The sequence below is a fragment of the Halichoerus grypus genome, chromosome 3 (assembly GCF_964656455.1).
Source record: "Halichoerus grypus chromosome 3, mHalGry1.hap1.1, whole genome shotgun sequence".
Classification (NCBI taxonomy): domain Eukaryota; kingdom Metazoa; phylum Chordata; class Mammalia; order Carnivora; family Phocidae; genus Halichoerus; species Halichoerus grypus.
The window spans coordinates 146,248,059-146,269,890 of NC_135714.1; the positions used below are offsets into that span (position 1 = coordinate 146,248,059).

Sequence of the window (21,832 nt, forward strand, 5' to 3'; positions counted from 1 at the left end):
GCCGCGCCAGTAAAGGGGAAAGGCTTCGCCTGTGCCCTGCCCCCCAAGGTCCGAGGCGGGGCCGGCGAAGCTCCGCCTACTCGCCCGCAGGTCCTGAGGGCGCTGCAGCTGGCACGCCGCCTCCCTGCCTCCCCGCGCGGGTTATCGCTGGGGATGCTCCTGAGACCCCAGAGTCCCGAATTTGGATCCGTTAAGGTGGTCCGGACGTCCTTCTCAGGTGTTTACTAGTGGCAACACTGGGCCTCACCCAAACCCTCGTTTTTCCTTGATTTGTGTATATTTAAAAGATTAATCCTTATATTCCTCTTTTCCATCTCTCCCTCCTCCACTATGCTATTATTGCCTGACACTAATTCATCCTTAATTATCTCTCAGAAGGAAATCAGTTTCTCTCATTGTTTCTTTGTAAATCTTGTTACAATTTGGATCGTGTTTTCTACACCAGAACCATCAACATCAGCATTCTGAGGAGAGCTTGTTAAAAATTCGGAATCTCGGGCTCTATCCAGACTTACTGATTCAGAATCTGCATTTTAGCAAGATCTCCCATTGATTCCTATGCACATCAAAGTTCCAGAGGCACTGCATTCAAATAATCTCCTGGGGTTTCCTTCACTGTCATTCTGGAAAGTGCTCTGCTTCATTCCTGAGAAGATCCTCTGTTTCCTGAATCTATCTTCCCTTTACTTGCTTTGATACCACCATTTTGTGGAACATAATCCCCCAAGAGTTTCTTTTTTTTTTTTTTCTTTTTTCTTTTTTTTTTTTTTTAAAGATTTTATTTATTTATTTGACAGAGAGATAGACGGAAGAGCACAAGCAGAGGGAGTGGTAGAGGGAGAGGGAGAAGCAGGCTCTGCACTGAGCAGGGAACCCGATGTGGGACTCGATCCCAGGACCCTGAGATCATGACCTGAGCCGAAGGCAGACGCTTAACCATCTGAGCCACCCAGGCGCCCCCTCCAAGAGTTTCTTGACGAATGTTGCAGGCAGGTGCCTTCCCCGCCCCCCTCCCCCCGCCCTTTCATTAGAACTCGCATGTCTGTAACTGTCTTTATTCTAACAGTATAGAATTCTCCGTTGAAAATAATTTTTAGTCAGAATATTAGAGGGTTTGCTTCACCGTGTTTTAGCTTCTAGTATTGCCACTGAGAAGTCCTACCTTATGATTCCTGTTCTTTATAGGTGACTGACATTTTTCTTTCTTTCTTTTCTCTTTCTTTCTTTCTCTCTCTTTCTTTCTTTCTTTCTTTCTTTCTTTCTTTCTTTCTTTCTTTCTTTTCTTTCTTTCTTTCTCTTTCTTTCTTTCTTTCTTTCTTTCTCTTTCTTTCTTTCTTTTTCTTTCCTTCCTTCCTTCCTTCCTTCCTTCCTTCCTTCCTTTCTTTCTTTCTTTCTTTTCTCTCTTTCTTTCTTTCTCTTTCTTTCTTTCTTTCTTTCTTTCTTTCTTTCTTTCTTTTCTTTCTTTCTTTCTTTCTTTCTCTTTCTTTCTTTCTTTTTCTTTTCTTCCTTCCTTCCTTCCTTCCTTCCTTCCTTCCTTCCTTCCTTCCCTCCCTTCCTTCCCTTTGTTTTTTAAACAACACAAATTTATTGTCTTACAATTCTGGAGGCCGGAGTACAAAATCAGTCACACTGGGCTGAAGTCAAGGAATAGGGAGACATTTACCTACTTCGTTCTCGGGTGACTAATTTCTTTATGTGTAACCTGTTTCTGTTTTGTTGTGTCTCAAGAAGTTTTAGGTCTTTTTCTTTATTCCCAGTGTTTTCAGACACAATCACGTATCTTGGTTATGGGTGTTTTCTCACTTTTATTGAGGTGGTGGTATTAGGTTGGCTGTTTTTCATCTTGAAACACATGTCTTTCAGTTCTGGAAGTTTTTCTGGTATTATTTACTTAATAATTTTCTTTCTTCTATTTTATGCTCTTCCGTTTTGGAGTTTTTGCTGGTATTATTTAGTTGCTAATTTCCTCTTTCTTTCCCCTCCCTCACTGTATCTCTTCTTTTTTGGAAATTCGTTATTCAGATGTTTGATCTTGAATAATGTTTTTTCTTATTTGTCTGTTCTATTTTCTATCCTTTTGTCTTCTTGTTCCACTTTTCTGGATGATTTTCTCAATTTAATTAGACAAATGTTATATCAAATTATTATTTTTTTATTATATAGGCATGCCTTGGAAATACTTTGGGTTTGGTTCCAGACCATGGCAATAAAGCAAATATGGCAATAAAGTGAGTCAAATGAATTTTTTGGTTTTCTAGTGCATATAAAGTTATGTTTACACTATACTGTAGTCTATTAAATATGCTATAGCATTATGTCAAAAAATGTACATCCCTTAAAGATAATTTATTACTAAAAAATGCTATTTATCATCTGAACTTCAAGTGGAATCTTTTTGCTGGTGGAGGGTCTTTCCTTGATGTTGATGGCTGCTGACTGATCAGGGTGGTAGTTACTGAAGGTTCAGGTAGCTGTGGCAATTTCTTAAAATAAGACAACAATAAAGTTTGCCACATCAATACATTGCTGAGTGAACTGGGGAGACCTCTGGGTCCTGAGGTCGCTGCCCAGCCCCTGCCCAGGATGTTGCTGGAGGCTCCTGGTCTCATCACAAGAAAAGAATTCAAGGATGGATGGTTGAGTGGTGCATGTGAAGAGTTTATTAAAGAGAGAGTACACTCTCAAGAAGTGAGGGTGGGGTTTGGTCTCTATCCTTCTTTGACAGTTGTTAACTAGGGAGTGGAATATTTATTATTTGGGGAGCGGATTTTTTGGGGAGCAGGGTTTCATACCTTTTCTCCCTTGCTTGGTCAGGGTCTCTGGCCTTCTTTATCTTGGGCCTGTCTGGTTTGTTCTGGCTTCTTGTGGTTTTGTTTGTGGAATGCTACCAGGATGGGTTTCTAACTTTTCTGATAATGGGCCTTGACTTACCATTTGCTGGCCTCCAGGCATCCTGGTAAAGCCTAACTGACTGCCTACTCTAACATTCCCCCAAGGACTCTGGGGCCTTAAAATCTCTTAAGGGAAAATGGGTGACAGCCCTTCTGTAACTACTTCATGTTGGTATGGGACATTGATCCTGCCTGAGGGCTCCAGAAGTCCTTGCTATCTAAGTTTTAGGAAAGCTGGATGGACAGTGGGGAGTAGAAGGAAGCTGTGGATTGTTCCTGGGGGTGTTGGCTGGTTTCATCTTCATGGGAGATGGGTTTGGAATCCCTGGCACATCATCATCTAGAGATGAAGTTGTTGGAGTCTGGAAGAGACCAATTTGACAAGAAAGTTAAACAAACAAGGTCCAAAAAGTACAAGTAGCAATATAACCACTAGTGGACCTAAAAGGGTCAAGAACCAGGTTATAGATGGAAGCACCCCACGTACAGCATTCTAAATATCATTAGTGGTATCAGCCCCTTTGGTCATTTGGTGGAATCATTTGGCTTGGCCATATAATTTTTGGATGTTTTCTTCTACCTGTCCAGTGCTGTTGATACAAGTGCCACATGTTCTGTTAATGATAGCACATACTCCGCCTTATTCAGCCAATAAGTAATCCAAAGTCCATAACCACATTGGCCAAAGATTGGTGTGGCTTGGAGAGATCTGAGAAAGTGGACGCGGTGGTAAAAGCTAGTTTATCTAATACTGCTGTCAGATTTCACAGGGTGATTACATGATGTGCAAATCCCCCCCAAGGGGCTAGCACCAAGGGTACCTACTATTCCAGCAAATACAAGGCCTATTGCCCTTCAGGCTCTAGTGTGGGGTTGGGTAGAATTATATATGCAGACTCCTGGGGGAACCACATACCCCAGGGTGTAACTGCCCTGATGTTCGAGGTTATCAATGCAAAGAAATCCTGTAGCCATACCGATTGCGTAAAGATTGATTCCTGTAGGGGGCGCCTGGGTGGCTCAGCTGGTTAAGTGTCTTACTTTGGCTCAGAGGGTCGTGATATCAAGGTCCTGGGGTCAGGCTCTGTGCTTGGCGGGGAGCCTGCTTCGCCCTCTCCCTTTGCCCCAAGCTCTGTTTGTGCTCTCTCTGTCTCTCTCTCAAATAAATAAATAAATAAAATCTTAAAAAAAAAAATGATTGGTTCCTGTAGGTTGTGAGGAGATAATTGGGAAGGGCACATAAGGTTATGGGATAACTCACTGTTTCCAGTTTCTGGAGCTGCTGGGCCCACCTGAAAGAGTTATTGTGTGTGCAATTGGTGTGTAGAGGTCCTCCTTTTATTCTGGGAAATTTATGAGCACAGTTGAGGTGGGTAAAATTAGAGTGATCATCAATGTGCTGTGGTGTCCCCCTGGGCCATGATCCAAAACATGGATATAATATTGGGGTTTTTTGTGGGTAGCTGGATCTGGCACAAACCCAATGGGTGACATCACAATCTGCATTCTTTTTCTTTCTTTTCTTTTTCTTTAAGGTTTTATTTGTCAGAGATAGAGCACACAAGCGGGGGAGTGGCAGGTAGAGGGAGAAGCAGGCTCTCTGCTGAGCAGGGAGCCTGATGTGGGGCTCAATCCCAGGACCCTGAGATCATGAACTGAGCCGAAGCAGATGCATAACTGACTGAGCCACCCAGGTGTCCCTATTTTTATTTTCTAAGCAGGCATACCACATTTTGTACTTAGCTCATTGAACTGTGACATTGGAAAATTGTTTGATGGTCCAAGAATTTTTACTCTGTGAGGAGGTGCTGTTATTTGGCAGCTGACCCATCTTTTGGTTTGTCTTTGGTGTTATTTGGCAGCACAGACTCAGGAACTTAAGTAAAAATTAATTCCTGAGATGTCTCAGGGGGTGGGATGGATTAAGTCCACACATGTCCAATTTGGGCCAACAAGCATACCTTCTAGGGGAGAGGAACTAGGTCTAGTATAGTTTTTTTGGAGGAGAGTTATACTGAGAGAATGCATGGGATAAAACAAGGGTAAGAAGGGTCTTTTTGAGGCTGTAAATGACAGATCCAACAGCTGGAAAGGTTATTCCCCTGGGAGATTATGTTGGAAAGACTTACGAGATAATTTTCCCTCTACCTCTGTAGACCTGCACAAGTTAGAGCAGTGATGAGAACAAGATGAAAAGGTGATTTTTAGGATCATGTCTGAGAATTAACAAGAAAATCAATCTAAAGGTCCAAGTAGGCAAAGGTTTGCAAGGAGAAGTAGTATAAGAAAAATCCAGACAATAGCTAACAATACAAAACAGTTATTCATAGTAAGATGTCAACCAGTCATCTTTTTGAAGATATACGTAGATCTTCCACAGCCTTATAGGAATGGGATGGAATATCTTTAGTCTTTGGTTGTAGGGAGTCTGGAGCCACTGGTTTGGAGCCACTGGTTTTATTCTAGACAAATTAATCCAGCTAGTTATGCCTTGAAGCTTAATTGCCATTGGGGTGCTAAGAAGAACCTGGTAGAGTCCCTTCCATTTGGGGTCTAATAGATCTGAAAGTGAGCCCTCCTTCCAGGTTTTTAAAAAAAAACCATGTCCCGGCTCTTTCTTAGGTATAGGCAAAACTTTGTTGCCATAGTCTATGATAGCCTGCTGTACCTGTCCTAGATTAATTAAATGTTTTATAATTTCATAGGTTTCTGAATCAAGCAACAGATCTGCTGTTAAGAAAGTTTTCCCATATAACATTTCAAAAAGGCTGAGTTGGAGGTCTGTTTTTGGGGCCATTCTCATTCTCAAGAGGGCTATGGGCATGAGTTTTGTCCAGGATTCTGAGGTTTCCTGGCAAAGTTTGGCCAAGATTTTTTTTTTAAAAGAGTTTATTTATTTATTTGACAGAGACACAGTGAGAGAGGGAACACAAGCAGGGGCAGTGGGAGAGGGAGAAGCAGGCTTCCCATGGAGCAGGGGGCCCGATGCGGGGCTCCATCCCAGGACCCCGGGATCATGACCTGAGCTGAAGGCAGATGCTTAACGACTGAGTCACCCAGGTGCCCCTGGCCAATATTTTTTTAAGGGTTTTGATTAGCCCAAACTTTCCTAAGGATTGGAGTCTCCAGGCAGCTCTGGAGGTGCTAATGAATTCTCAAGGCAGAAGACAGATGTTGAGTAAGCTTTGCAATAAAGGATGGACCGTTATCACTCAGCAGAGATGTGGGAAGCCCAACTCAGGATAATTTCCTTTAGTAGGGCTTTTTACTACCTCTTGAGCTTTTTCTGTTCTAGCAAGATAAGCCTCTATCCAACCAGTGAAGGTGTCCACAGAGAACAGGAAGTATTTATATCCCTCAGATGGGAGCATTTGTGTGAAGTCTATGTGTCAGTCCTCTCCAGGGTGTGTGCCTCACCTTTGGATGAGCTGGAGGAGTGGAGGTGGCCTAAGCCTTCCCCCAGAGGTGTTCTTGTAACGTAGATCTGGTGACTTCCTTCATAACCCGTGACAGGCCAATTCCTAAAAAGACTAACAACTAAGGAGATTAATGGGTCTCTTCCCAAATGAGAGGAGTTGTGTATTCCCTTGATGATTTTCCATTGGGATGCTTGGGGAAGCATCACCTTTTGGTATTATGTCCACCATCCCTCAGAATCTAGTTGGTAGCTGTTGTGCTGAGCCCAGTTTATTTTCCTTTCTGTATATTGGGGCCTTTGTGGGAAGATTGGCCCATGAGGGAGTAAGGCTGCCTGTACTGGGAGGGCTTCCAAGGCTGCAATTTTAGCCACATTGTCTGCTCAGTTGTCTCCTGCAATAATATCAGTCTTTCCCTTCTGATGGCCTCTGCATTAGATTACAGCCCCTTCTTTAGGCTCCAGTACTGCTTGTAAGAGATCAAGGGTCTCTTGGTGATGTTGTATGGGGAAAGTTTTGACAGTTAAAAGCCCCTTTTCTTTCCAAATGGCAGTGTGAGCACGGAGAACAAGAAAGGCATATTTAGAGTCAGTGTAATGTTAGCTCTTTTGTCCTTTCCTAGTTTTAAGGCTCTCGTTAAGGCCATAAGCTCAGCCTTTGGTGCCACTGTATGGGGGACAGACCTCCTGCTTCTGTGACCTGGTGAAGGTCTACCACGGCATGGCTGGCCCGTTTAATCCTTCCTTTTATAGAATTGCTGCCATTGGTAGACCACATACTGTCTGGGTTATCAAAGGTTGGTCTTTTAAATCTGGCTTACAGGAATAGACCTGTTCTGTGGTTTCCACACAGCAGTGAGTAAGTTTTCATCTCCTTCAGTTGGCAGAGTAGCCAGGTTAGGAATTTGACATAGTTTAAGGATCACCTCTGGAGTAGAGCCTGATATTTATTTATTTATTTATATTTATATATATATATTTTAAAGATTTTATTTATTTATTTGACAGAGAGAGACACAGTGAGAGAGGGAACACAAGCAGGGGGAGTGGGAGAAGGAGAAGCAGGCTTCCCGTGGAGCAGGGAACCCGATGCGGGACTCGATCCCAGGACCCTGGGATCATGACCTGAGCTGAAGGCAGACGCTTAACGACTGAGCCACCCAGGCGCCCCAAGCCTGATATTTAGTAAGGTGCCCTCCCATTAGCCAGTGTGTCCTTTAATCTCTAGGACTCCCTGTACCTGGTGTGGAGTTTGTACTTCCAGAGACTAACCGAGGGTTAACTTGGTGGCTTCTTCCACCCGAAGTGCAGCGGCAGCAATTGCCCTTAGGCATCCCAGCCATCTGGCTGCCACTGTGTCCAGTTGTTTAGAAAAATAGGCCACTGGCTGTGGGGCTGGTCCTAAATTTTGAGTAAGTACCCCCAGGGCCACGCCTTGCCTTTCAGCCACAAACAATGTGAAGGGCTTTTTAAGGTTAGGAATTCTCAGCACAGGGGCTGTTGTGAGAAGGCTCTTTTTTTCTTTTTTTTTTTCCCCTGGACTCTGGGAATTAACTTGGTCCCATATTTGTAGGGAAATATTATCAGGAGGGTCTTCCTTGAGTGGGGGAAGGGGAGGGTGCAAGCTAGCAGGGAAGAGGCCCCTTGTTTCTGGGAGGTTGAGAGTAGCTCCAAGGATGGATAAGAAATCCCTTCCTGGATATATGCACCTCAATGTTTATAGCAGCAGTATCAGCAATAGCCAAATTATGGAAAGAGCCCAAATGTCCATTGACTGATAAATGGATAAAGAAGAGGTGATATATATATATATTTATATATATATATGTATATATATATATATATATATACACACGCACACACACACACAATGGAATATTACTCACCGTAAAAAAGAATGAGATCTTGCCATTTGCAATGACGTGGATGGAGCTAGAGTGTTATGCTAAGTGAAATAAGTCAGTCAGAGAAATACAAATACCATATGATTTCACTCGTATGTGGAATATAAGAAACAAAACAAACAGATATGGGGGGGGGGGAGAAGAGAGGCAAACCAAGAAACAGACTCTTAAAATAGAGAACAAAGTGATAGTTACCAGAGGGGAGATAGGTGGGGGGCTGGGTTGAATAGGTGATGCGGATTAAGGAGGGCAAATGTTGTGATGAGCACTGGTTATTGTATAGAAGTGTTGAATCCCTCAAGTCTACACCTGAAACTGTTACACTGTATGTTAACTAACTGGAATTTAAATAAAAGCTTGAAAAAAAAAAAAAAGAAAGAAAGAAATCCTTTTCCAATAGAGGGCTTGGGCATTCTGGCATGACCAGGAATTTATGAGTTACAAGATAATTTCCCCATAAGCAAGGTAGGGGTTGGGTGAAATATTTTGATTTTGATTTTCCCTCTACCCCAACAATAGAGCATGCTTTGGAGGTTGGGGTCTGGAATAGGAAGTGAGGACTGAATATGTAGCTCCTGAGTCCATCAGAAATCTGACAGGCTTACCTGCCACATCAAGAGTCACCCATAGTTCCCCCTCCAAAATGTTGATGGTCTTTGTGGGAGCCTCTAGGAATCTCAGGCCCCAGCAGTCACTCAGGGCCATAACTGGTGAGGGAACAGATCTTAGCTCCCTTCAGACCCAAGGGCAGTCCCTCTTTTAGTGTCCTTCACACCCACATAGGGGGCAGAGAGCACCTTTGGTGGCAGATGATTTTGGGAGCATTCTTTTTTTTTTTTTTTTTTTTTTAAAGATTTTATTTATTTATTTGACAGAGAGAGACACAGCGAGAGAGGGAACACAAGCAGGGGGAGTGGGAGAAGGAGAAGCAGGCTTCCCGCGGAGCAGAGAGCCCGATGTGGGGCTCGATCCCAGGACGCTGGGATCATGACCTGAGCCGAAGGCAGACGCTTAACGACTGAGCCACCCAGGCGCCCCTGGGAGCATTCTTGTTTCCACTGGTCCAGACTCCGACAGTAGAAACACACTTCTTTATCTTGTGGTCTTTTGGGGGCTTGGTTTGGGTGGCCCTGAGGTGGATCAGGTGCCCTAACGGTAGCTAAAAGCCTAGCCTGTCTTTGTCCTGTAGTTCCTTCCTTTCCTCCTCACCTGATCTCAGTTGTTGAAGACAGAGAAGGCCACAACTATCAGCTGGTTAAAGGGAGTTTGGGGCCCTGAAGTTATCTTTCGGAGCTTTCTGTGAATAGCTGGAGCTGATTGGCTTATGGAGTGGGTCCCCCGGGGATTAATTGCGCTTCTGGAGTGTCTGGGTCTACATTAGTGAATTTTCACCGCCTTTCCACGAAGCAAGACTGGAAGAGGGCAGGATTTTTGCCTGGCTGTTAGGTGATTTCCCTAATCTTGTTGTAATTCACTGGCTTGATGATATGTCTCTTCATGCCCTCCAAAAGGCATAGTACCATGTGGTCCCTAAAGGCTAGTCCCTGCTGCCCAAGCTAATAATCCCAACTGGGATCTATTTGAGGTACTGCTGTCATCCTACCAGATATCTGTTAGGCTGGGCAACACTAAGGGCATCTGCATGGGTTTGCACCTCCGCCCAGATGCAGAATCACCCTTCGTGTTGCAGCAATGAGAGAGACCGACAATAAGGTCCTTCTAGGTTAGATCAAAAGATTGAGTCAGGCTCCTGAAGTCCTCAGCAAATTTGCTGGGATCCTCAGAAAACTGCCTATGTGCTCAGGAGATCTGACATTGAAAAGGGAAAGGTACTCTTGTGGTCCCCAGAGGCCTTACCCTCCACTTCCTGTAGGGGGCAGAGGAGCTCTTTCTTTTGGCCTGACTCTGGTAAAGGAAGATAGATTGGTTGGGGGTGGGGGTGGGGGGATATTTCCTTTGGCTGGAGCCCACAGCTTTAGGGTGTTGCTCTGGGTCTTGCTTTGTTCCCTGAAGGGCTAAAGTCTAAATGGCCCTTCTCTGTGCATGTTTTCTATTTGTTAGGGTCATCCCTGAGGGCTCTAGAGACCTGGATACAAAGGATCTCTGCCCATTTTTCTAGTCTCTTACAGAAGAGATCAAGTTGCAATATAGTGTTACAGTTAAGACGACTATTTTCTGGCCAGGCTTGCCCATCCTCTAGCTTATATTGAGGCCAAATAGTGCTACGAAAGAAGGTAAACCTTTTCCTTTTTAGGCTTTTTAATGAGATTTGATCCCAGTGTCTCAAAATGCATCCCAGAGGGGAGTCTCTGGGGATGGAGGTGGAACTTCTCATTGTCTTCAGGGAGAGAGTTGACTCCTGTAACCAAAAAAGGGGCAACTCAATAAGGGTTTCCATTATTAGAAGCCCAGAGTCCTATTTTCCTGCAGAGTTAGCACCCTCCTTCTAGGGAAACTGGTAGGATCTCAGGTGGGAACTCTCCCAGAGAGTTCTGATGGTGAGGGGACCTTGGGCATCCCCAACCTTCCGTCCCCTTGTCACCCTGTCATTGTGGCTGTGGCCAGCATGTTATGTGATGACCCTGCTGGCCTTGGTGTCCTAGAACCCCATGCTTCATCCTGGTGTCTGCTGTCATGGAAGCAGAAGCCTTCCTGAAGACCCCAATTATAGACGATGCCTGATAATTAGCTCTGATGCCCTGATGTGGATCCCTCAGGAACGGGCATTGCCATGACTCCAAGATCTCTGAATATACCATTGTCTTTGTTCTGATAGGCCTCTCAACAGTTGGTGACAAACAATGGCCTCCAGGACCAGAGGTCCCTTTGATTATTTAAATATTTCTTGTCTGACCCATAGGTATTTGTTGATCTCTCCCACTTTGCTGTCGGTTTGGTGAAACTAACCTCTTTTTTTCCAACTCTCTTTGTATCCTTGAATTGTTTGGGTTGAGTCCTGTTTCCTTAGGTGGTGAATAAGGCAGACCCACAGGGAGAAATCTCAATAGCTGGGGTCCTTTGCCAGGGAGTAAAACCATTATAGTCTGTTTTATGGTAGCCTGCACACATACAATAGACTGAGTTGGCAATCTTGCAGGACCTTTGCAATAGATGGCAAGACATCTCATAGGTCCTAGTGCCCCATCTCCAGCAAAGGAGATTGCTGAAATGGGAATGAGAAGAAGTGACTGAAGCTAGGCTGGGGTGGGAGGTGGGGGGGTGGGGTGGGGCATCAGGTCCGAGTGTCCCATGGCTAAGAAACAGATTTTGCAGAGATAGGTACAGCTTGGGAATATCAGACAATGCTGTTGGAAAGATGGCGCTGATAGGCTTGCTTGATGTAGGGTTGCCACAAGCTTTCAGTTTGTTAAAAAAAACCAAACAAACCCTGCAACATCTGCAAAGTGCAATAAAACAAAGGGCAATAAAATGAGGTATGCCTGTAATTTCTAAGTGTTCTTTTTATTTTCTGTTCTTTTTATAGCATTATGTTCTTTTTTAAAAAATGGATATAGTGCCTCTAATGTCTGAAGACATAAGTTATAAGGTTTTTAAAATGTTTTCTACATATCCCTGCATTGGTGTTGATTCTTTTCAGTCTTTTTTGGTTGTTTGTTTATTTATTTTAAAAGATTTTATTTATTTATTAGAGAGACAGAGAGAGCATGAGCGGGGAAGGTATCAGAGGGAAAAGCAGGCTGAGCTGAGCAGGAACCTGATGCAGGACTCGATCCTAGGATCCTGAGATCCTGAGATCATGACCTGAGCTGAAGGCAGACGCTTAATCGACTGAGCCACCCAGGCGCCCCTGGTTGTTTGTTTATATTTGGCCTCTGTCCTTTATATTAGTGTCATTCCTCGACTGTGGGGTGATCCTTGCTGTCAATTCATATATAAAAGCCATGCTCTAAAAAGGTGTTTTTGGGACATGAGCAGAGCTTATCAACTGAGCAAGTTGTAAGATGATGGGGCAAGGGCCCAGCTATTTGTTTTCTTCCAGGGAGTAACCTTCTAGTTACTTGTTTTGGGAATCTACTGGTTTTCTTGGAGCACAATGGGGAATGGAGGCTGGAAATCTTAATGATTTCAGTATGTACACCTTTACCAAACCACTATTTCGTTATGGTATCTTTGCCCTCAGTTGTGGCTGGCACTCCTGAATCCATGGTCCTTCAGGTGTGATATCTCCAAAAAAGAAATGATTCTGCAGGTTTCAGGTTGGGAATGAGCGATTAGAGAATGTTCCCCTGACCTTGTCTGGTATGGTGGGGAATCCAGGAATCTAACTGCCTCCAGGACTTTTAACCTCCTCTTTTCAACTCACACCATCTGGGATATTTAGTGCTTTCAATTCCTGAGCCTTTGTGAGGTTTTACAATGTCAATTAGGTTGCTTCCAGGCCTTGCCTCTGAAAACACTTGGGTCTTAGTTTCCTCTGGGCTGTGTGAGTGTTCACTAGTCCATCTGTTTAGCACTGTATTAATTTCCTAGGACTGTCATAATAAATTACCACAAACTGGGTGGCTTAAAACAATAGAAATTTATTCTCTCACAGTGTTGGATGCTAGAAATCTGAAATCAAGGTATCAGAAGGTTGGGTCCTTCTAGGGGCTCTGAGGGCTCTGTGACTCTCTCTTAGCTTCTGGTGGTTGCTGGCAGTACTTGGCATTCCTTGGCTTGTGCATGCATCACTCCCATCTCTGCCTCCATCATCACATGGTGTTCTCCCTGTGCCCAAATTTCCCTCTTTTTATAAGGACATCTGTTATTGCATTAGGGTCTATTCTGATCCAGTTTGACTTCATTTTATCTTGATCATATCTGCACAGACCCTATTTCCAGTAAGGTCACCTTCAATGTATCTTTTGGGGGACACAACTCAACACGTGTCAGTCAGTTTCTAAACGTCTATGGGCATTTTTCTGTTGTCTCCTTTCCAGTTCTCTTTGTTCTTATGGGTCTATATTCCCTACTATTTATTTATTTCCTCCTCTGTCTTTGTTTTAGTGAGGATTTTATAACAAGAAGAGGAAAGTGGATATTTTCAATATGCTGTGTTGACTGAAGCATTTATTCTTGCTATTTTTAGTTGAATTGTACCAGATTGGCAACTGAAACCCATAAAACTCCACTTAGTATGCATACTTTCAAGTTCACAACTAAAACTTTGCTTTGAATAATAGTTCAGATAATTCTGTAACCATTTTTTGATAGAATGTAAATGAAGTTTCTATTTTAATTCTACATTTGATATTTAATGTCTTTCATTCAGTTTGCATATTTATTCCACAATAATTTTATGGAACTGATAGATTTTACCAAATTTGGTGTATTTCTTCAGAGTATCAGTGTCCATCATCCTGAAACAAAGCAATTATTGATAAATGTTTTATCATTGTTTTATTTATACAGGCACAAATATAGCAATTTTTGACAGAATTCGGTGAAATTTAGCACATCAGTATTGTTATATAATAAAGTATTTACCAGTCAACAGTACTGTTCTCTGTGCTTTACACATACTGACTCATTTAATCTTCATATCAATCCTTGGGGAAATTACTATTTTTATCCCCATTTTACAGATAAGGCAGCTAAGACTCAGAGAGGTCAAATGGGTTTTTCAGGGTCACACAGCAAGCATGGGAGGTGGCAATCAAACCCAAATAGTTTGACAATCCAGAATGCTCTCAACACTATGTAATACTGCCTCTTTGCAATCAGTGGGATTTACAGAGCTATGTAATTGCACTGAATAAAGTTTATAGTCCAGAGAAACACATTTTTAAATCCTCTTTGAATTAATGTAGGAAGTTTATATCTAAAGGATACATCTTTTTGGCTATATCCTCTGAACATCCCCTTAATTGGGAGGGTAGACAGAGCTTTGGGTCCCTTGTTTTCCAAATGGTTAGTAAAAGAGGACATGAGGAGATGCAACAGTTATTTCCAGCTGCCTTCTTTTTTTTTTTTTTTTTCAAGTATTTGAAAGGTAACTTGTGGACCTTAACTTTATTTTTTTAAATTTAATTTAATTTTATTATGTTATATTAGTCACCATACAATACATCACCAGTTCTTGACGTAGTGATCCACGATCCATTGGTTTTGTACAACACCCAGTGCTCCATGCAGTACGTGCCCTCCCCAACACCCACCACTGGGCCTACCCATCCCCCCCGCAAAAAAACCCTCAGGTTGTTTCTCAGAGTCCATAGCCTCTCATGGTTTGTCTCCCTCTCCGATATCCCCCCCTTCATCTTTCCCTTCCTTCTCCTAATGTCCTCCATGCTATTCCTTATGTTTCACAAATAAGTGAAACCATATGATAATTGACTTTCTCTGCTTGACTCATTTCACTTAGCATAATCTGGCAGTCCCATCCACTCCAGTCCCATCCATGTTGATGCAAAAGTTGGGTATTCATCCTTTCTGATGGCTGAGTAATATTCCATTGTATATATGGACCACATCTTCTTTATCCATTCATCTGTTGAAGGGCATCTCGGCTCTTTCCACAGTTTGGCTATTGTGGACCTTACTGCTATGAACATTGGGGTGTATATGGCCCTTCTTTTCACTACATCTGTGTCTTTGGGGTAAATACCCAGTAGTGCAATTGCTGGGTCATAGGGTAGCTCTATTTTTAAATTTTTGAGGAACCTCCACACTGTTTTCCAAAGTGGCTGTACCAACTTGCATTCCCACAAACAGTGTAAGAGGGTTCCCCTTTCTCCACAACCTCTCCAACATTTGTTGTTTCTTGCCTTGTCAATTTTTGTCATTCTAACTGGTGTAAGGTGGTATCTCAATGTGGTTTTGATTTGAATTTCCCTGATGGCTTATGATGATGAACATTTTTTCATGTGTTTGTTAGCCGTTTGTATGTCTTCTTCGGAGAAGTGTCTGTTCATATCTTCTGCCCATTTTTTGACTGGATTATTTGTTTTTTGGGTGTTGAGTTTGAGAAGTTCTTTATAGATCTTGGTAATCAACGCTTTGTCTGTAGTGTCATTTGCAAATATCTTCTCCCATTCCGTGGTTTGCCTCTTTGTTTTGTTGACTGTTTCCTTTGCTGTGCAGAAGGTTTTTATCTTGATGAAGTCCCAAAAGTACATTTTTGCTTTTGTTTCACTAGCCTTTGGAGATGTATCTTGAAAGAAGTTCCTGTGGCCGATGTCAAAGAGGTTACTGCCTATGTTCTCCTCTAGGATTTTGATGGATTCCTGTCTCACATTGAGGTCTTTCATCCATTTTGAGTTTATCTTTGTGTATGGTGTTAGAGAATGGTTGAGTTTCATTCTTCTGTATACAGCTGTCCAATTTTCCCAGCACCATTTATTGAAGAGACTGTCTTTTTTCCATTGCATATTTTTTCCTGCTTTGTCGAAGATTATTTGACCATAGAGTTGAGGGTCCACATCTGGGCTCTCTATTCTGTTCCATTGGTCTATATGTCTGTTTTTGTGCCAGTACCATGCTGTCTTGGTGATCACTGCTTTGTAATATAGCTTGAAATCGGGCACCGTAATGCCCCAAGCTTTGTTTTTCTTTTTCAACATTTCCTTGGTCATTCGGGGTCTTTTCTGATTCCATACAAATTTTAGGATTGTTTGTTCCAGCACTTTGAAAAATGTCATTGGAATTTTGATCGGTATGGCAAAGGTATAGATTGCTCTGGGTATCATAGACATTTTAACAATGTTTATTCTTCCGATCCATGAGCATGGAATGTTTTTCCATCTTTTTGTGTCTTCTTCAATTTCTTTCATGAGTGTTCTGTAGCTCCTAGAGTATAGATCTTTTATCTCTTTGGTTAGGTTTATTCCGAGATATCTTATGGTTTTTGGTGCTTTTGTAAATGGAATAATTTCTCTAATTTCTCTTTCTACAGTTGCATTGTTAGTGTATAAGAAAGCAACTGATTTCTGTGCATTGATTTTGTATCCTGCCACATTACTGAATTGCTGTATGAGTTCTAGGAATTTGGGGGTGGAGTCTTTTGGGTTTTCCACATAAAGTATCATGTCATCTGTGAAGAGAGAGAGTTTGATTTCTTCTTTGCCAATTTGAATACCTTTTATTTCTTTTTGTTGTCTGATTGCTGTTGCTAGGACTTCTAGTACTACGTTGAACAGTAGTGGCAAGAGTGGGCATCCTTGTCGTGTTCCTGATCTTAAGGCAAAGGCTGTCAGCTTTTCCCCATTGAGGATGGTATTTGCTGTGGGTTTTTCATAGATGAATTTTATGAACTTGAGGAATGTTCTCTCTATCCCTATCTCTGAAAAGTTTTAATCAGGAAAGCATGCTGTATTTTGTCAAACGCTTTTTCTGCATCAATTGAGAGGACCATATGGTTCTTCTCTCTCCTCTTATTAATGTGTTCTAGCACATTGATTGATTTACGAATGTTGAACCACCCTTGCATCCCTGGGAATAATCCCACTTGGTCGTGGTGGATGATCCTTTTAATGTATTGTTGGATCCTATTAGCTAGGATTTTGTTGAGAATTTTGGAATCCATATTCATCAGGGATATTGGTCTGAAATTCTCCTTTTTGATGGGGTCTTTGCCTGGTTTGGGGATTAGGGTAATGCTGGCCTCATAGAATGAATCTAGAAGCTTTTCTTCTGTTTCTATCTTTTGAAACAGTTTCAGGAGGATAGGTATTATTTCTTCTTTGAATGTTTGGTAGAATTCCCCAGGGAATCCATCAGGCCCTGGACTCTTGTTTTTGGGGAGGTTTCAGATCACTGCTTCAATCTTGTTACTGGTTATTGGCCTATTCAGGTTGTCAATTTCTTTCTGTTTCAGTCTTGGGAGTTCATAGGTTTCCAGGAAGGCATCCATTTCTTCCAGGTTGCTTAATTTATTGGCATAGAGTTGTTGATAATAATTTCTAATAATTGTTTCTATTTCCTTGGTGTTAGTCGTGATCTCTCCCCTTTCATTCATAATTTTATTAATTTGGGTCCTTTCTCTTTTCTTTTGGATAAGTCTGGCCAGTGGTTTATCGATCTTAATTCTTTCAAAGAACCAGCTTCTAGTTTCATTGATCTGATCTATTGTGTTTCTGGTTTCTAATTCATTGATCTCTGCTCTAATCTTAATTATTTCTCTTCTAATGCATGGCTTAGGCATCGTTTGTTGCTTTTTCTCTAGTTCTTTAAGGTGTAAAATTAGTTGGTGAATTCCGGATTTTTTATTTTTTTGAGTGAGGCTTGGATGGCTATGTTTTTCCCCCATACGACTGCCTGTGCATTATCCCATAGGTTTTGGACTGATGTGTTTTCATTCTCATTGGTTTCCATGACTTGTTTAAATTCTTCTTTGATTTCTTGGTTGACCCAAACATTCTTGAGCAGAGTGGTCTTTAGCTTCCAAGTGTTTGAATTTCTGTCAATTTTTTTTTTTTTTTTTGGTTGATTGAGTTCCAGTTTTAAAGCATTATGGTCTGAGACTTTGCAGGGAATAATCTCAATCTTTTGGTATCAGTTGAGACCTGCTTTGTGACCCAGTATGTGGTCTTTTCTGGAGAAAGTTCCATGTGCGCTCGAGAAGAATGAGTATTCTGTTGTTTTAGGGTGGAATGGTCTGTATATATCTATGAGGTCCATCTGGTCCAGTGTGTCATTCAAAGCTCTTGTTTCTTTGTTGATTTTCTGCTTAGATGATCCGTCTATTGCTGAGAGTGGAGTATTGAGGTCTCCTACAATTAACATATTGTTATCCATATGACTCTTTATTTTGGTTAACAGTTGGCTTATGTAGATGGCTGCTCCCATGTTGGGGGCGTAGATATTTACAATTGTTAGATCTTCTTGTTGGATAGACCCTTTAAGAATGATATAGTGTCCTTCTGTGTCTCTAACTACAGTCTTTAGCTTAAAATCTACTTTGTTTGGTATAAGAATTGAGGTCCGTTGGCATGGAAGATGGATCTCCATCCCTTCACTTTCAGTCTGGATGTATCTTTAGGTTCAAAATGTGTCTTTTGTAGACAGCATATGGATGGGTCCTGTCTTTTTATCCAATCTGCAACCCTGTGCCATTTTATGGGAGCATTTAGGCCGTTCACATTGAGAGTGATTATTGAAAGACATGAATTTATTGTCATCATGTTGCCTGTGAAGACCTTGTTTTTATAGATTGTCTCTGTAAATTTCTGTTCTATATCACTCTTGAGGTCTTTCTCCTTTTGTAGAACCCCCCTTAATATTTTTTGCAGGGCCGGCTTAGTGGTCGCATATTCTTTTAGTTTCTGCCGGTCTTGGAAGAATTGCATCTCTCTATCCATTCTAAATTAGCTCCTTGCCAAATAAAGTATTCTTGGCTGCATGTTCTTCTCATTTAGTACCCTGAATATGTCTTGCCAGTCCTTTCTGGCTTGCTGGGTCTCTGTGGATAGGTCTGACGTTATTCTGATGTTCCTCTGTCTGTATGTAAGGAATCTCTTCCCCCTAACTGCCCTTAAGATGGTTTCCTTGGTTCTAAGAGTTTTACTCTTACATGCCGGGGTGTTGGCCTGTTTTCCTTGATCTTGGGAGGGGTCCTCTCTGCCTCCAGGACATGAATGTTTGTTTCATTCCCCAGATTAGGGAAGTTCTCAGCTACTATTTGCTCAAATATATCTTCTAGTCCTCTCTCTCCACCCCCTCAGGGATTCCAATAATTCTGACATTGGAACGTTTCATGGTGTCACTTATTTCTCTGATTCTATTTTCACGGATTTTGAGTTGTTTTTCCCTGGCCTTCTCTTTTTCCTTCTTGTCTATTAATTGGTCTTCTAGATCACTAATTCGTTCTTCTGCCTCCCTGACCCTAGCTGTTAGATTACCTAGATTAGATTGGATCTCACTGATAGCATTTTAAAATTCTGCCAGTTCAGCTTTCATTTCTGCCCTTAGAGACTCTATGTTGCCATTTATCAATTTCTCCATTCTAGCTATTTTGTCTTCACAAGTGCTACCCTGAATTCCATTTCCGACATCTTGGTTATATCTATATCCATTTGTAAATCTGTGGCAGAAGTCACAGTCTCTGAGTCTTTCTCATTTTGGGGGTTGCTCCTCCTAGTCATTCTGTTGAGGGGTGGTTGAGGGAATGTACAGAGTCCAAATTATTGACCACAACCCAAGCAAGATGCACCTGTTTATAGGGACCTTAGGGTTGCTGGCCTCTTGTTCTTCCAGCCTGTCTTCTCGGGGAGGACCACCCTGTTTGGGCAGAGTTGCCCTGACCCCTGTGGTGGCAGATGGGCTCAGTGAAAACCGTTTTTTGAGGGTTTTGTTTTCTGGCGGCTTTCCCTGGTGGCTTTCCACGTCTCTTCCGAGAGTCAGAGCAGAAGAGTTTGTTTTCAATCCTCTGCCTCAGAGCAGAGACATTGCTGTCTGTTCTTCAGTGAGCTCTCCAGGCCACACTATCTCCGTTTCTGTCTGTGCTGCTATAAACTGCAGCGACCTGGGTTGTGTGCCCTTAGCAGTGCTCCCTGTCCTCGTCTCCAGGTCGGGTCACATCTTTGCCCTTTGTGCTTCTGAAACCGCCACTCGCCCCCAGTTTGCACTCACGGCCCTGCCGCTCCGGGTTTCAGAGCAGGGGGCTGCCCTAAAGTCCTTTCCCCATCGCTAACCGTCTGCAAGTCTGTGCCTGGTCCCCAGTGCGGGAGGCTATCACTCATGGACAGTATAGGATCACTACAGCTCCCTCCCCCTTCTGTTTATCCTCCAATATCTGCCTGCGGAATCACGGCTCCCTGCTTCATACCTCAGTACCAACCACCTGCGATATTGTTTGTAGAGATCCAGATATATCTTCTTACATCTCAGGCTGATTTTGTGGGTGTTCAGAGTGGTCTGGTAGATATCCAGCTCAATTCCAGGGACCGGTTGGAATATGGTCCCCTACTCCTCCGCCATCTTTTCCTCTTTCCAGTTGCCTTCTTTAAGTTGGTTAGCAGGTTTCTTTGTCACTACTTTGGAGAAAATAACTTACTGTCTTCCCTCCTAGGGTGTTGGAGAAGGTCATTGAAAGGATGTGACCTCTATTTGACTCTTGAGCTGGACCTGGGCAATCAGAGGCCCCTCATCCCCTTCTCTGTCCCTGGCATGTGCATTATGCTTACCGTCCCACACTAGAAGCTGAACCAAGGACATAGCCTTAAGATAGTAATGTGGTATTGATACATATGGATATATATGTGACTAAGCCCATTTAAGGTCTCTGTATAAACTTAAAGATCCTGGAAGGCAGTTGCAGAGATCTACTTGTCTGGTAGCCACCCAAGACAAGCCTCATGTGCAAGTTCCCTTGCTTATTAAACCTGCCACCTACAAATTTGGAATGGTTGTGGTGCATTATAACTGGATGGGGGCCAGGGGGTATGGGTGGTGAAAGAATTCACCCACAGCAGAACAAAGAGATCGGAGTTTATTGAATACACCACAAGGAAACAGTGGGCGGGACAGCAAAGGAGAGATTGCCACAAGGTGGTGGTGAGGGGCTGTATTTATAGGGTGGAATGAGGAAGTATTGGAACCGCTAGAATTTTCCCTTTTTTTGGTAATCTTAGAAACTGTGCCTGGTTTTAAGTAGCCGATTGGTTAGTTAGGGCCTATGGCTATTTCCAAATGGGTCACTTAATGAGCCTGTTTGAATTCAGCTTGGTGGTCACTGTGGGCCCTTTTGCCTTGTTCAACTTTCCATTGCTCAAGCCTGTTGCCTCTACAGTGGTCTGCCTCTTATTTTAAAAATAAGTAAAGTGTATTAGTGAGACAAAGCAAAGTTTCCCTCAAATTAAGTTATAGTATGTCCATAGATTTGTATAAGATTGCTGACCTTGCTAGGGGAGAAAATTATATTTATTTGGATTATTTTTCCTTTTTTTGCCAAATTGGGGGTAATGTGATTATCACCAACAGACTTTGAAACAGGTGTTTTTGTTGGTGTTGGTACTGGTGGACTTCTATAGAAAAATCCTGTATGAAAACAGAAGTGATTGGTGATTGCCAGGACCTTTGATTTTCCCTCAAAGAATTGTAATATGATATTTTAAGATATATATATATATATATATTTAAAAATTTTATTTATTTATTTGACAAACAGGGGGCATGGCAGGCAGAGGGAGAGGGAGAAGCAGGCTCCTTGCTGAGCAGGGAGCCCGACACAGGGCTCAATCCCAGGACCCCAGGATCATGACCTGAGCCAAAGGCAACTGCTTAACCGACTGAGCCACCCAGGCGCCCCTTAAGATATATGTTTTTAGTTAGAAATGTATGTAAAAGAAGGTACTTGTATGTGGCTCTGTAGAATTCTAAAGAATGAGAATTCAGATATGAGCTACCAGAACTATAGAGTGACAAGTAAAATAAATGAAATGTTAAGATGGCATAGTTTAAGCTTCTAAAGCCAAATAAAATGTTAAAAAAAGGATTTTAACTACAATAGACGTTGAGAAAACATACACACACTGCAGCAATAGTAGCGATGAAATATATAACTCTTTTAGACCTAAAAGTTGCTGGATTTACTATTTAGGTTGTAGGCTGTTAGTGAAACATTCATTAATAAAAGACAGAAAATGGAATCATGCATTCCCATGTACTTTTTAAAAGAGTGACTG

General features: G+C 42.3%; 1 long non-coding RNA gene across 1 annotated transcript in view; it reads left to right on the forward strand.

Annotated features, from left to right (window-relative positions):
* The first annotated feature begins 70 nt into the window (after nt 1–70).
* Nucleotides 71–21,832, forward strand: part of LOC144381393 (uncharacterized) — a 195,535-nt gene continuing 173,773 nt past the window's right edge. Inside the window, exons 1-2 of the long non-coding RNA XR_013446569.1 lie at nt 71–217; nt 2,164–2,228. This is a non-coding gene — a long non-coding RNA (uncharacterized LOC144381393). The remainder of the gene's footprint in view (nt 218–2,163; nt 2,229–21,832) is intronic.